Here is a 14060-nt window from a genome sequence, read left to right as displayed (position 1 = left end):
GTGGCGCTAAACCTATTTTGCCCTCCTACCTCGCTTCCTGGTTATACTCTTACAGCAGTATGTTGCAGTAAGCTTGACAAAGACATTTTTGATTAATGCTCAATATTGAAGCGTGGTCTGCGATACACGCTGTTGGTCTAGATACGGCCGAGGCGTTGAAGAAGTGGGGGCGAGTTTAGTCCGACGACGGAGGAACCTGAGGGCGTAAAAATAGCAAAGATCCAGGTAGAAAGAGGATCCCAGCATTCTCGCGCACCTCGCTCTTCTAGCGGGTCAAACTTCACGAGTTGTTTTCCACAATTTCGGTCATAAAAACAAAACAAGCCAGCCTCCTGTCTGCGGCACTGTTTGCGGTCAGCTACAATTTGGGAGAGGGGCAGCGGAGCGTCTGTGGAGGGGACCGGGGCGCCTGGAGCCGAGGTATTGAATTGCACTCATTGCACTGATTTTGTGCAGTATTTTTTGATGCAACTTTTCAACTTGTTATTTGCTGTTGTTTTAAAAAAAAAATGCATAACGATATTACAGCTTTCATTGATTTATTCCAAATTTGAAACATTCCAGCCTGTAAGGTGTAAAAAAAAAAGAAAAAAAAAAAAGAAACAATTAATCGAATCGAACCGTGGTGTATTCTTGAGTATCGAAGATCATCGAATCATTGGGTCAGGAAATCGATACTGAATTGAATCGCCATGATGGGTGTGATTTACACCCCTACTTATCATCCAGCAAAATATGTTATTGTGACAGGCCTATTTTCTAGTTCTTTTAATCTAAAATAATGAATTATTGCTTATTTGCACCAATAAGTCTGTACATACTCTTTATGAAATGTTGACAAACTTTCAAATGGTTGTTATTGTAAGAGGACTCTCTTTCCCTATTAAAACCACATCTACATAGGCTAACAATAATTCCTCTCCCTCAATATCTAACAGCCAGTAACCTCTGACCAAAGCACTTGACAGTCCCAAACCTGAAGTACCACAGAAGCAGAGTGGCATCAACACTTGGCAGCACCACTGTGGGCAACATGTGTAATGAATGTGAAGCAGAGCATGTTTATTCATCAACTTATTCCCTGCGAGAAAAAAATAAATAAAAAATCACGAAAAGCACTTAGGACTGAAGGCTAAAGCTGAATAATTACCCAAGTAGTGAAATAAATCTAACTGGGCTTCAAGTAAATAACTGAAAATTAGAAAGAACAACTAAGAAATGAAAGAAACAAGACATTGCCACTGATATGACCTCAAATCATTCTGTTCTTATACATTTTAATTTAACCCTAACAGAAAAAAATAATAAAATAAGACAATAGAAAAAAGGGCTGCAATTTCACTCCCACTGAAAGTGATTTAATTGGCCAAACATCCTTATTTGAAATTGTGTTACATGATTCTCTATGTTAAGCTGTTCTGTCCCAGCCACTACTAGGACAGAAGGAAACTTAACTATCACAGATTTATGATCAGATCATTTCAATTGCATTAGGCTAGCTTCATTGCCTGAGGGTAGTTACTAAAATTAAGGCAGAAGAGAAAAAGAAAAAAAACATTAGTGGAGCTAAAGCTCGCCTCTTTAATTTTCCGTGTAGTCATGATGATGGCAAAGAAGATTATAAATCTGACTATAAATCTGGCAGATCTTCATGCCAACATGCACATCATTCACCTTTTCCCCTTGGATCACCATCAAAGAAGGCCAACAGGCATCTTCCCTGGCAGAATGAACAGATGATTACACATATGCTGCAACCAGGAAAATTAACCTGTCATGTGCTCTCCAAAACAGTGCCTACTTGATATCCCAGGTCTATTTCAAAGGCAAAAGTATTTATGAAAAATGCAAAACCCAAAGGATATTACTGAGGGATGGCTCATGAAATCTAGAGATGAAGGCAAGTTCTTTGACTTTTATATTTCAATTTTTACGAGGGTATAGGAAGTTGATGATCAAACATCATAAAGCATTTTTAATAATTACAAAAGCCACATGGGGGCGAGAAGAAGACCTTTAAAATACTCAGCCATTAGATTCCACTGCTGTGTTCTTATGTTGTACCGCAACACTAAGGGAAAAGGGTAAAAAGTAAGTAAGTTGTAGGGGACAAATAGTCTGTTACTGTTTTTATGCATCATTATAAGATGCTCAATTTGTACATCTTTTGAATTATCCTGCACAGTTTCACATTTAATTTATTCTGAATACACAGTGTTTAATAACCATACAGCATTTTTGGCTCTGTAAACTTTTCACTTCCTGATGAAAATGCAAGAATTTACTCACAAAGGATGTTTTTTTTTTATTTTTCTTTTCTATTCTAATATTAATGTCTGCAACATTACAATCATATTTAACTGAAAGTTGTAGTATTGTGGGTGGCCCGCATTAAAACTCTATTCCAACAATATATCTGGGTAATCTGCCATAATTACAATGGATCTGTTTCCCTGTTTCGGAAAGGTCAGTGGCAGTGGATTGGAAGTTGATGATTGGAAAAAGGAGCACAAAGGATTAATGCAGATAAATTTGAAATTGTTAACAGGAATATCCCTATGACAACTGTTTCTAAAATCCAAAAAATGTAACTTAATAGTTACATTTTTAATAGATTTAACTATTGTAAGAAGTGATTATCCCTTTCACTTCTAAGATAAATTTTATGTATAAAAAAGGGTGATGTAATGTGTGCATGACAACAAAATTTAGATGTCTACAGTACAGTTTTAATGTATTATAACTGTTACCTTGACAAAACGTTTTGCTTTTGTGAGGTTTATGGGTGTACAGCTAAGTAGAAGATAGAAGGTCACCAGACAGAGATAACTTTTAAAGTAAAAGTTGATACGTCTGTGGAAGTACTGTAGGTGTACAGCTTGAACACACTGCTTCCGTATTTGATGTATATCAGAATGAGATTTTTGGACCTCCACCAATCTGTGTCCAGCTGTAATTTTGTTAGGGAAAGAGAAGGTCTTTGTTTTCCAAAGACAAACAGGGTTCTGTTGAAAATGTGTGTCAATTCCAGAAACTAAACGAAGGCCTGCTATATAACATGGCTGAAGGTAGTGACAGAGTACCAGCACCCACAATGAAATCATAAAGGCTCAAAATGTCGGAGTCCAGGACTCCAAAAGAAACAGAAAAAACACAAATTACAGCAGGCAAAACACACAGAAAAAAGTACAATCCTTCACTTAAGATGCAACTAAAATTAAAGTGTTTGGTTATACTGACTACTGATACACTAGAAAAACAAATTCATGCATCCATCTTTAGTAGAATAAATTACTGCAATGGTATTTTCTTAGATCTACCTTAATAACTGATCAAACGGCTGCAGTTGATCCAGAATCCTGCTACCTGGGTCTTCACCAAAACTTAAAATGTGGAGCATAGCATGCCAGTTCTGAAATCATTACACTGATCTCCCGTATCTCGTGAAATAGACTTTAAAATAGCTCTCTTGGTCTATAAAATTACTCAATGGCTTAGCTAAAACAATGATTAGACTTGCTTTCATTGTATCAACCACCCAGAACCCTTAGGTCTACTAGCTAAAATCTACTCTGCATACCCAGAACCATAACCTATTCGGTAAATTTATGTTCTTATGCTCCACATGTTTATCAGTTTTTAGTTTTGATAGATAATCACCTTATGTTAATTATTCACTTTTATTTTTTTTTTATTATTTTGTGTTGCCTCTATGCTAATGCAATGTACTTTTCTTATTTGAACTCATGTAAAGCAGCTCTGATAGGAAATTCCAGCAAGCTTTCATGAAAATTTGAGGTATGAAGCCCAGATTGTATGACCAAAGTACAACAAATGTATAAAAAAATTTCACTTAAAAAAACTCAGTCCTGCTTAAACCCTGCATTGATAGGCACATATATACAATTATTGGATGAATTACATTTACATTCAGCAAGTGGATATACTTTTGCAAATTCTAATAGTCTTATAGTTGGAAAAGACAATGTTTAAGAAGGTGAGAACAAAAAAAAAGTTTTCAAGTGAACCTATCAAGCCTTACCTTTCCAACAGTTATCAAAATAAGAGGTCATCATTTTAAAGTAAAATAACGAGTACTTAAATTCATCTTATTAAATAATTCATATTTAAATAAAATGTGAAAATAATTATAGCTACACATATTTAACTACAAATCAATCACATATTTAACTACAAATCAACTCCTCTAGTACCCTTATTAGTTTACACTGTCTTCCACACATCACCGACATATGCATCTTCAAAATGTAATAAAAACGTACTAGTAAAATGATTTTGAAACCAGTGATTTGGTAAAAGATTTTAAGTAGAAAAAATTGTGATGCATAATAAACTTTCTCTGTGGGAACTGATTACAGTTATGAAAGGAATTTATAGGCAGGCTACACCTCCTAACTATATTTCCCCGTATTTAAGCGCTAGCTGCAAAGCTAAAGTCACCGGCATCCCACTAATAAGGGTTTTAACTAACAAATCAAAAACACGCAATTACAAAAATCAAAACAATATGAATACTACAACAGATATATTGGATCTTTTTGGCTGTTAGTTTTAAACCAGTAGTCCTTAAATAAGTAAGCATTTCTTTAAACTCAACTATCATGCTAGCCAGCATGCTAAAAGATGTCACCAAAAGGTAGCCGTTGACGCTAGGCCTCATTCCGTTTAAGCCCTTTAAATGATTAAACATACACGACACTACAGAGAAAAATAATACAAGGCAACAGCTGTGTTTACTTCTGAATATTTGTTTTAACTATGCTGTTTTTTTACATTTTAAAGTACCTTGATACGTTGGTTTCTAACAGTTAGCTTCTCTCCCAGTTGCTTCACTCCGTTTTCAACGCACGTTCCACAACAATTCAACGTGACATGTGATTGGCTAGTGAGGCAAAGTGGGCGCGACTGCGTTCCCCGCTTCTCTACATTGTGCCATCGAATTGGAGAGAACAGCGACATCTGGTGATTAGATTAATAAAGGCCGAATTAACAGGCTGTTACCGAACCTTGGTCAATAAAATAATACTGAAATATCACCATTTAATTAAAAGGATTATGGAAAGATTAAGGTTTGACCGAATTCTATTGTTGTCACTTTTACTTATATCAATTTACAAAGCAAGATCAACACACCAAATTGAAATTATGGCTGATACTTAATATCACCTCAACACTTTAAATGCCATTTTCTTCTAATCCAAGAACCCATCCATCCATCCATCCATCCATCCATCCATCCATCCATCCATCCATCCATCCATCCATCCATCCATCCATCCATCCATCCATCNCCATCCATCCATCCATCCATCCATCCATCCATCCATCCATCCATCCATCCATCCATCCATCCATCCATCCATCCATCCATCCATCTCTACTAATATCTACTTAAAAATTACCCTCAGTTAATGCATTAAATGCAGCTAATTTACAACTATAAAAAACATAAGAAAAAAAAAAGACCCACAGTAACATAATACACATTAAACAGACAATACCTTTTTACTTAATAAAAAAACAAACTGTATTAATGTGTTTGATTCAAGATAGTAGAAAGCTGTATGGCAATGGCCATGTCAAATGAGAGATAACCAACAACATTTTTACTCTTAAACACCTTTGAAAATGATTGTTTGTGTGATAATAGTGCAGTTAATGTCAATGAGTAACTGCATAACTCCTCTAAGTTCCATAGTTGTCTAGCTCTGAGTTTTGCTCGTCAAATATCTGTGACAGAGGCAGAGAGCATCACAGTATTAAAAACAATCTGAGCTAAGAGTGACTGTGAAAATCCATGAAAAAAGAAAAGTTATAAGAAAAAAAGAAAAGAAAGAAATCGCCATTGTCTAGTCAAGACATCTAGTTCAGAGATTTCACAAAAAAATATAACATTTGATCTTTTTTGCAAGAAACTTTATTCAATATCATACATTTTTTAAAAAGCAGGATAGCCGTTCAAATAGAAATAAAAAAAGCTTTAAAAACCTTATGTATGCAATATTGCTACTTATGCTGCGCGTGTCATTCAAATCCACCAATATTGGTTGCTTGTATTCCAGAACATTCTGCAAATAAAACACAAGCATACACAGTGTGCCCTCTTTGACACCAAAAAAAAAAAAAAAAATAACACTCAGACTTTCCCTCTTATACATATATTACTTTACTGGGAAGAATTATCTGTTGCTATAGTTACAGTTTCTGTAGTCAGCTAGTCCTCCACATCAGCAACACCTTGAATACCCAAGGTATTTTTAAATCTAATTTACAGTCCATATTGCAAGGTGTGGCAACAGAGCACCTCTCTGCAGCTTCATGACATCTGAAAATATTCCCAATCACTGATTGTTGGGAGCAAGAAAGTTACAGTTTGTTCTTTAATGATCTAGCATCAAATTTATCCCCTTTAAAGCTTCGTTTTTTTTTTCCAATGCCTTTAAATGAATCACCAGAAGAAAAACTGTAGGGAGGTTGAGTAAGATGCAGCTCTCTTAAGCATTCAGGCTTATGATATAGTTAAAGAAATTAGTACGTTTTGTCATAACATAACAAAATTCAAATTATTTTACTGGCATTTTATGCCAAAAAGCAGAGGTTGGTAGCATAGCCAAATGATTTTAATCAAGTTAAAGTAATTCTGTATATTTCTAGTAAAGTCTAACAATCCAAAATAGAAAGTAGTTAAAAATGCTACTCAAATGCTGAGAAAGTGTTTGTTCATAAAATCTGATTTCATTTATGACCATGATGTGACAGAAAAATAAAGTAAAATGTGTTTGCATGTTACAACAGTGTAAGGTACCTCCTATGATAATATAAATATGATATTCAAAATTCAAATCGCACGGCAGACTCAGCTGGTAAAAACTGACATCTGAATATTTGTTTCATTCTATGCATTTATTTACAGAGTCATTTAAAAAAGCCATCTTTAAAGCTATACAACCAAAAAGTGACCTTCTGTAAAACAAAAAAGATGCCACATATGGCAAAAAGCTAAACTTGCATCATACCCTGAGTGTATGCTATATACTCTATACTGAAACATGGGGGTGGTAGAAACACACTATGGGATGCTTTATTCTGCAGGGAGAAGCAGACAGAGTGGATCCAAAGATGGATGTTAACAAACACAGGAAAAAAATGTGTTATAGGTTGCAAAACACTAGACAAGGATGATTGTTTATCATCTAGCAGGAAAATGATCGCTAACCATAAACCCAGAGCCACTACCAGATGGTTTTTTCATGCATTGGGCACACTGAATAAAGTTCAGATCTAAATCTGCATAAAAAGACTCAAAAATGACATTGTTACAAATTATATTTCTCTTATTAGATTGAGTTTTAGCTTTTTTTCAAAGAAATGGTAAAAAATTATCTTTAGACACGCAGAAGTAGAAAAGATATTTATTCACAGGTAGCACTACATATTATTGATTCAGGGGTAATGGATGCAAATGAGTGCCATTCTTCTCAGATCTTGTCTAAAAAAACATGCATCCTTTATCTTTTACTTTAAAATAAAAATGGTGTAATTAGTCGTTACATTTTGCATTTACAATAAAGAATTACAGTAAATTTAAGGGGTTAAGCTGGGTCTTTTATATTTCTCCCTTTCAATACCTTGGTGGGATGCTGCAAGGCAAGAAGGCATGCCAAACCTCAAAATAGAGCACAGGTGCTGTTGTTCCTGAGGGCACTAAGGTCATTTGAACGTACAGTAATGCAGGGAACAAAGGCATGTTAAAGTAAAATAAGAATAATGGCTTTGAGGGCATCATTAGTTCTTCTTTTTATAGATACAGTGTGAAGAGGATCTCAAAGAAGATGACGATTTTCAAAGAAATGTTAGTAAATATGTTGATAGACATTGTTCTTTTGTTATATTGCACTTAGTGAATTATTGGTTACAAAATATCAATTATACTTAGTCTATGTACGTTTTTGCACATTGAATTACATTTTCTATATTAAAATCAAAAGTGCTGACAGCTATTGAATGTCTTGGGGGGCATCTTTTGACATAATGGACTTAATTGTAATTAAAAATCCACCTCTCCATTAAAAAAAAATCAAAGATTCAGATCAACTGCAACGTATAACAGCAGAATCATCAAAGTAGAAAGTCTGATTTTTCAGATAGGTCCTGCCCCAACGCTCAATTCCAGGATCCTAAAGATCAATAATAGGTAATAATAGGTAAGAAAATACCATAAATAATGTTTTTCTAATAAATGTTAATAAACTATTTATAACTCTTTATAAAAAATGCAAGAATGGGCAATTAGTTTCAGGCTAACAAAGTTAAATTATGCCTTGGTAAAAGAACAAAGAAAGATCAAAGTGACCTTGTCTTGCAAGAATGTGTGTGTTTAAAATATAATGAAAAACACACAAATGTCTCTGGGTCTCTTCTCTTGTGGACAGTATGCTGTTACTGGGCCAATTAAAGAGAATAGGGAACACCTGTGCTGCTCAGCACCACTGTCAGCTGTTGATAAGTTGCACACAAAGGACATGGCCCTGCTTCGTTCTTTATCTTAATCTAAATAAACCACACACACTGAGGGACACATAATTTTTCTGAGCCAACTTGAGCCTGGATTCATGTTGTTTATTGGTGTGAAACAGAAAGGCTGATGGCCATCTCTCCAGGCCTCTTCTTTGCTTTTCATCCAATCTGGCTTCTTATAATCTGTTACATGAAGCAACCACTTAACATGAAAAAAACAAGAGCTTTATTGGTTATGGTTGGTTGGCAGGTAGATGGGAATAAAAAAATTTATGCACTTTTCAATTGCAAGAAATTATAATCCGCATTGTGTCACATTTGTTTTAAACATGTTTGGCAACTATTAATATATATTTATTTCCTCTTTGGCTTCCAAAATGATGAAATCTTTCATTGATGTGACTAAAGCAGCTGGGTGATGAAACACTGAGCAATATTTATATAATACAGCATTCAAAATAAAGAAATATGTTACAAAATTCTCTATTTGGTACAACGTTATGGCACAAAAATATACAATACAACATGACTCTGTGCATTACAATGCAATACAATAGGTATGCAATGATATATGATACATGGATGATAATGTAGAGAGGCCTCATCGTGATGAGCAACAAGACAACGTATGGAGTCATGTAATGTGGTATACAGGATACAATGACATGTTCATTTTATGTTAAGTATTATAAGTTATAAGAGAATAGCATGACATACAATTAAGCAGAATTCAGCATGATGCAATAACACGCAGTGCTGTACAACAAAATGAGATGTCATGCAGATATTATTCTGTAACATCAGATAGATTGTATGATGAAATATTATTCATTACAATATATTATGATACAATATTATACAATGTAAACAACATCTTTAAATGGGATTGATTACATTTTTCAAAAACATAATACAATTCAAAACAATATGATACAGCTTGATGCAATTCCATCATGTAATATGTGACATGTTATTATCCTCCATGGTGCATAAGTTATCGCACAGCACAGTAGAGTATGATAAGCTATTAATACAAAACATTACTATACAATATAAATGAAAAGTAGCCATTCAAGAAATTACTCAAGTCAAAGTAAAAAAGGCTATTCAAGTACTGATTTATACTATGAGACACACCAAAATGTAAAATTATGTGCAGATTCTGATATTTTAAATACTATAATAAAATCATTTAGACTACAAGAATTGACGCATAGCCTTACATTTAGTGTCATATATCTCTATAATAAGATAATTAAATGAATGAATAAAGTAAATTATAGCAAATATATGCAGAAGAAACACTTTTCCAAATCATTTTTTTATTCAAACTTATGAAACCTATACTTATAGTAGGTAATGCGTAATGTTAATACTGTTGTGAAATAATATGTCCTGTAAATGCTATATGAATAAATGATTAACTAGAACTGGAGTTGTAGTTAATTGTTTAACTTATTCAAAATCAGAGGTAAAATCAATTTGGTGTTCTTTAGTTGAATACTATAGCTCTAATCTGCTCACTTACCAGGATTTGGGGCCTTTTACTTTTGGGTGGCTTCTGGACCGTTGAAATCCAGTTATTTCCACTTATTTCAATTCAATTCAGTTTATTTATATAGCGCCAATTCACAACACAAGTCATCTCAAGGCACTTTACATTTCAACCAGATCATACAATTAAATTGATTCAAAGTTTTCTATCTAAAAAAAAACAGTTGATTGCATTGACTCAAATGCAATCCCTCACACTAAGCATGCTTTTAGCGACAGTGGAGAGGAAAAACTCCCTTTTAACAGGAAGAAACCTCCAGCAGTAACTTTTCAGCAGCATCTAGAGCCAAAAGTGGCATATGGCATATACCAGTTGGGAACCTGCATATGCCAGGGTATATGCCAGGTACTCCTGCTTCCTCCCACAGTCCAAAAAAAACATTAAAAACATTAATTGGTTTCTCTAAATTGTCCTTAGGTGTGAGTGTGTGCAGGAATGATTGTTTGTCTCTGTGTTGCCCTGCAATGGACTGGCGACCTGTCCAGGGTGTACCCAGCCTCTTGCCCATTGACTGCTGGAGATAGGCACCAGCACACCTCGCGACCCCAATTGGGACAAGCGTGTCAGATGGATAGATGACAGATAATGGATAGATGGATGGTACTTGTGGCTTAGTCAGCTGTGGTCTTCTACTGGCCTGCTCAAAAATGTCAGCCATCACTCAGAGCACTTGGTCATGCTGCCACCTATATCTCCCCTGAGCCAGAGCTATTTGGCACCCTGCTAAAATGTGGGCCAGTGTCCCCCTCTTTCTGCACAACTTGCAGAGCGGGTCCTCCCTCAAGCCCCACCTGGCTAAGTTAAATGGTAATGGGAGCGTGTCATACACAGACCTCAGGAGGAAACTAACACGGAAAGGTTCCAGCCTCCAGAGCTCAGTCTATGTTACCCTCCTGTTTGGGAGCTCCCATCTGGTCCATTTTTCCTGGGTTGCCAGTTCCACAGTCTTAGCCTTCAGTGTCTCCTCCTCCTGGTGATGAACTTCAGCTTGTACCATCTCCCGCCTCTGCTAGACGCTTGCCTTCCTCCACAGTGTGATGTGAGATGTTCCCAGTCCTTGGTGACCCATGCAGACGCTACCAATCTCTCAACTCCAGGGAGCTCTCAGCTTGTCTGACTGCAGTGTCTGCTGCCAACTTACAGACTCCTGCATTGCTTACTTGTTCGTCCTTTGAGTCTCTGAGCATCAATTCCACCCTGCACTTGGCCACCTTGAACTCCTCCACCACAGAGGAAAGTGGAAGTTGGAGCTGTCCTGATCGGATGTAGAGCCCAACTGCAGTGAAGCTTGGAGGGATACTAAGCCACCGCCTCAGATGTTTGTTCTCTCCTCCCCACTCCCTCCACTGCAGTCACTGGGATTTGATAGACTGTTAGCAGCCACATAAACCTTGGTGGGAGCCCATGCTGGAGTTGAACTGGCCGGGTAGGCCTGATTTGTGAATCCTCTTTAGCCAATTGTCCACCTGATTTGCAGTATCAGAGATGTTTCTGTCACTGAGGGTGTCGTCGATAGACGACTTGCAGCAGGAGGAAGAGCAGCGTCAGGTTTCAACTCCACACAATTCTGTCCAAACCAAGTCGATTCTCGGAAGAATCTTAGATCAGTCTGATGCAACAGCAGAGGAATCTGATGGGCTTTTAAATGCAGGAAGTAACTTAGGGCTATCGAACAAGGGCGTCCCTTCGCAGGCACACTGATCTGATCTGTGGCACTGGTCATTGAAGGGGAAATTCCACAAACAGCATGCAGAAGGAGACTCTGTTCTTTCTCACCCAACTGAGAGGGTAGGCACGATTATACACTGCAGTCCATGACACTGCCGGCAGGAAGATGGAAAGCTACTTTTGGATAGCTTCCAGGGGATATCAGGCACAATAATACACTGAAGTCCCTGGCTTTGGATTTGGTGGTATGTCTGTTCACTGTTTTTTTTTAACAAATGGACACATTTCCAACTACATACATAAGCATTTCTTTTTCATGACTGCAAAAGCATATTGTCAATTAAACCAAATTAGGATATTCAGCACCCATGTAGAACCATGACGAACTGGCATAAGCCGGTTCTCAACTGGTATATGCCATATGCCACTTTTGGCTCTAGATGCTGCTGAAAAGTTACTCAAGTAAAAGTAACTGAGCATATGTAACTGGTTACTACCCACCTCTGGTTTTACCTTTTAATCACTGTGATAAGGTGTAATGAAGTGGCTCAGAGCTAGAGGAATTAAAAAATCTCTTTGCATTTAAAACAGAACAACAGCTATAATTTAGCTTGTCTTTAGACATTTTTTAGCTGTTTCAAGCAAATTCTTAAGTGAAGATTTGAAGTGAAGTGATTTGTTTCAACTAGAAAGTATATACGTTTTGGCCATGAATAACAGAAGTATTTTTTTGTATTAGTTCTATATAATTAAGATTTTGCATTGAGTCATATCATTTATTGTTGTTTTCTCTGTTAAATGCATGAAATAGACCTGGAACTAACAATGTAAGTAAACAATTTTGTTAGGTTATGTTTAAATAACAAAAAGAACCTGAATTATGACAACTTCAACCTAGGTTACTTTTTAAGTCATGCAATCGTTTACACTACTGGTTATACAAAGTGTTTAAGTGTTTAAACATTCAAGTTACTTTCAAATATGCTTTGGGTGATTATAGGTAAACAATATATGAAATAATCTTACATTAAAAAACACATTACAGAACTAAACACATTAATGCTGATCAATACATAGGATACAACTTTGTAAGTGACAACACATTTCTTTACTTTTTGTTTTGAACTTGGTGCTTTGATTCTGCCACAGTTAGCATCTCAGCTTCAATTCTATGGAAGAAGGAATATTAGTGTGTTATTAAGAACGCCATAACCTTTGATTATTCCGTAGAGCATTGTTAAATCTACCATAGGAGAATAATAATAGGTGCAACACCAAAAACAGATCCCAGAAAACCGGACCACCAAAGCTCAGACAGGTCAATAATATGATTAAGATAACTATAAAAAAAATAGTAACAAGACTCCACTGCAGGGAGTCGGGTATAAATTCATCAGATCACTACATAGTTTTAAGGGAAATCAAACCTTTGTTGAAGAGAGAAGGTTAAAATACAGGCATTCAGAGATTGTTTTGATCAGAAAGAGATCAGAAAATGTTCTGAAGTCAATAAATGATGGATAAGGTCAAATTAGGTAAAATGTTTTGTTTCTTCTGTCTTCCACAGAAAATAGACCTATCTAGAATAACACTTAAACAACCTCACTGCGGTTTACTAAGTCCACCAATGTATGTCAGACTTTATTTTTGCGTCTGGTTTCATTTACTGTGATATTGAGGGGTTCTCTTTCATCCGAATTTACTGTCGACGTTTCTTTGTGGTTTTGAAATTAATCAGAGCTCATGATTGTCAGAATTATGGTAAAAACACTTTATCTAATGCAGGATGTCATTTTATGGTGTCATTTTAAACCACAAAGTACAGTCAGACTACAGAAATGAGAAATAATGTCAGGTAGAATGTAACTAACACTATTTAGGAGAGACTACTGTTTTACTAATATTAGAAAAAGAGAATATATAAAAGAGAGTATATTTTAATACAGATTTAATCTTTTATAGTAATTTGTTTTTGATGAAAAATATTTCTTTAACAAAGACACATTTTAGAACTTTCAATACATTCTTTGGAAAAACATTTCCATGTTTTGCTGCTTTTTCTAAGTGATCTTTTAATGTTTAGGAACTTAGTAGCAAAATATACAGTTGGGTGTCTCCCTCACTGATTAAAACTGGTATTTTTATTTGTTCAACAGGAGAGGAGCCTGATAACTAAAAGATCTGTCCCCCATTCTACTTTTAGAAATTCTAGGAACCACTAGAACTGCAGATTGAGGGTGAAGTGCTCTGTTAGGAACATAAGGAAAAAGCATATAAGATGGAGCTTGGCCATGTATAT

General features: G+C 35.8%; 1 protein-coding gene across 1 annotated transcript in view; it reads right to left on the bottom strand.

The window, feature by feature from the left end:
* cops7a (COP9 signalosome subunit 7A) overlaps positions 1-4904 on the bottom strand; it is a 20004-nt gene extending 15100 nt beyond the window's left edge. Inside the window, exon 1 of the mRNA XM_015370692.1 lies at positions 4807-4904. The gene's annotated coding sequence lies outside the window, so the exon portion shown is untranslated. The remainder of the gene's footprint in view (positions 1-4806) is intronic.
* Positions 4905-14060: the final 9156 nt, after the last annotated feature.

This window comes from Cyprinodon variegatus, unplaced genomic scaffold, assembly GCF_000732505.1.
Source record: "Cyprinodon variegatus isolate N-32 unplaced genomic scaffold, C_variegatus-1.0 Scaffold48, whole genome shotgun sequence".
NCBI classification, from domain to species: domain Eukaryota; kingdom Metazoa; phylum Chordata; class Actinopteri; order Cyprinodontiformes; family Cyprinodontidae; genus Cyprinodon; species Cyprinodon variegatus.
This window is presented reverse-complemented; position numbering and strand designations above follow the sequence as displayed.